The sequence below is a fragment of the Homarus americanus genome, unplaced genomic scaffold (genome assembly GCF_018991925.1).
Source record: "Homarus americanus isolate GMGI-L3 unplaced genomic scaffold, GMGI_Hamer_2.0 scaffold33508, whole genome shotgun sequence".
In the NCBI taxonomy this organism is placed as follows: Eukaryota; Metazoa; Arthropoda; class Malacostraca; order Decapoda; family Nephropidae; genus Homarus; species Homarus americanus.
The window spans coordinates 35,951-38,694 of record NW_024722314.1 but is presented as its reverse complement, the minus strand read 5'-3'; the positions used below and the strand labels follow the sequence as shown (position 1 = coordinate 38,694).

General features: G+C 35.6%; 1 non-coding gene across 1 annotated transcript; it reads left to right on the top strand.

The window, feature by feature from the left end:
- The first annotated feature begins 1,269 nt into the window (after positions 1 to 1,269).
- Positions 1,270 to 1,470, top strand: LOC121862709. Its single transcript, XR_006088272.1, has one exon. It is a non-coding gene; the product is annotated as a small nucleolar RNA U3 (small nucleolar RNA).
- The last annotated feature ends 1,274 nt before the right edge of the window (positions 1,471 to 2,744 follow it).

Below are 2,744 nucleotides of genomic sequence, written 5' to 3'. Positions count from 1 at the left end.
CTTTGAACAGTGGGAGTCCAGTCTTTGGACAAATTATTGGTTCATGTAGAAAATTAGTAAATACAATAGGGAAAAATGGCCATAATGTTCAATTTGTATGGGTCCCTTCACATGTGGGGATTGGTCTTAATGAAGCAGTAGATATAATAGCAAACAGAGCCACGGAAAAGGCCGCGATCGACATAATATGTACTAAAACCTTGAAGCAATTAAGGAGCAAATTACGGAAAATACAATCAATAGAGGATAATTTCAAAAGGAATGAAATATACAAGAAAAGTGAAACAATGAAACATTACCATCATGTTCTCATGAACACAAAATTTACATATGGGAAAGATAGGAGTAGGTGGAAAGATTCAGTGTATATGAGGTTAAGATTAGGATATAAATATTATTGGGAACTTGGAGCTGAGAGAAGTGAACAGGATAAAGAATGTAGAGTTTGTAGAACATCCAGATCCCATACCATGCCACATTATATACTGGAATGCCCATTGCTTAATGTATATAGAAATGCCCATATAAATAATGTCCCCATGCAAATAGAGTGGATGTTTGGAAATGGGAAAATAGATGAAATATTAAAGAAATATAGCAATTTTGCATCTAGAATATAACTATGTATTATAACTAATTATATGAAATATTAGGGATTTATGTGAGTCCTGAGAGGGACATTCCTGGACTGGGGTGAGGATGACTTATGTCACTTCATCCCTTTGAGATGTATTAATGTTTTTTTGTATCTCAATAAACGTATCAATCAATCAATCAATCATATTGGAAGACAAAGGCCTACATGGCCCGTCCCTCTCTTGAATAACACGGTAGCCAGCTCTTACAAGGGCACTGAAATAATGTCTTTATATTACTTTTGTTCAGGATGTTCCAAGTAGCGACCCGAAAGCACATGTTTAATTGTTAATTATCATAATATTGACCTATTTCAAAATTGTGATGATTAACGCAGTCTCCCACATACTAGGTTTTCTCTTAACCGAAGAGTGACGCGGCGAGCCTGACAAAGTTCTTTATATCTCTCAGTTATCCTTCAGTTGTTACCAAAAACGATAAATAATATTAATGACAACCTACAAAAATAAAACACATATTTTGTAAAATATTCCATATTTAGCTTATTACATTAGTATAGGAGTTAAGTAAAGCTGCAACACATTTATTTACATATTTACTGAGCCTACCTATAGAAAACTGTCAAGTCAGCAGTAAGGTGTGACACATCCCGTTGGTTTAGAAGTTTTAAGTATGATCATACTTCATAGGATCAATTCTATAGTGTGATGACCGAGTTCCTTGTCCGAAACTTGGAATGAATCCAACCACGAGGATGAGTCTCAGTGTGAACCTGTGAGCGGGAAGCGGTCCATTAGCTCTTGCTATTGGGCATTGATGACTGTTCCCTCCCAGTTTAGTGGGAGTGGAGCAGGTTCACACAGGCTGAGTGGCTGGATTCTTCATCCACTTGGGTGATCCAATGAGTTTTTTAAACTACTCCTATTGCAGGAGTAATTAATCTGTATGTTTGGTAATAAAATTTTGAATTTGAATCCTTCCGTACGAAAAACATTTGGGCCGTTGATAAATTATTTTAACGTGCTAATTTCTAGTCCACTTTATTTTTAATTATTTACACCGAGGAAAATATGTATATGAATAATATAAAAAAACAAAAAAACGAATTTTAGGACAATATGACAATTATCATTTAGTCAAATTCAAATCATTTATTGACAAATGCACCAAAAGGAGCTGGTTAGACAACACAACATACATTATGTATATCGTTTCTCACTCTTAATTTAGTTTTTCGTTTTTGCATTTATTTGTGGTAATTATTAGAATTATTATTACACTGGTCTACAAAAAAATATTTTTTTTCTTCTGGCATGAAACCTTTTAACTGTTTTTTTACTAACTTTAAGGTGCTGAATCCAAATCTGATCTCAGATTTGCTCCATCACGTAACGTTTTTGCGCTATCGGTATTCCCTATTTTAATGGATTTCACCAAAAATTCCGTTTTCAGAGTTTTTTGCAGGTTCGTGTCTAAAAATTGTGGTGGTTAATTTATATAACATAGTTATTTTGAACTTGTAATAAATCTAACTCCTCTTTTTTATCATTTTCAGGTGAAAACTGATAACCTGGCAATGGCTTCAACATCCCAAAGACGGAATTGCTGCAATGACCCAGATATATTCTGCTACATCTGTGGAAGCTTTACTTTGAAAAGTCAAAGGCGCAACATCACCAGTTTTGTGAAGAGAGTGTACCTCGCTTACTTTAAAGTACCACTTGGAGACCAGGACAAAAGTTGGGCTCCTCACAAAGTGTGCAAAACCTGCCTGGAAACTTTGCGATCCTGGTCTCAAAGAAAGAATGCTAGACTTCAGTTTGGTGTGCCTATGGTTTGGAGAGAACCAACGAATCATTCAGATAACTGCTACTTCTGCCTCGTCAATGTTAAAGGTTTCAATAAGAAAAACAAACAATACCTGCAATACCCAAATATCCCATCAGCCATACGACCAGTTCCCCACAGTGAAGAAATACCTGTGCCAGAATTTACTGAGCTACCAGAGATTGAGGATATAGAACCGGAATTCACCTGTTTCTACTGATGAAGATGAAGAGACTGATCTTTTCAAGCCATCTGGTGAAGATTGTGAAAAGCCAACGTTGTTTACTCAGTCAGAATTGAATGATCTGGTCAGAGATCTA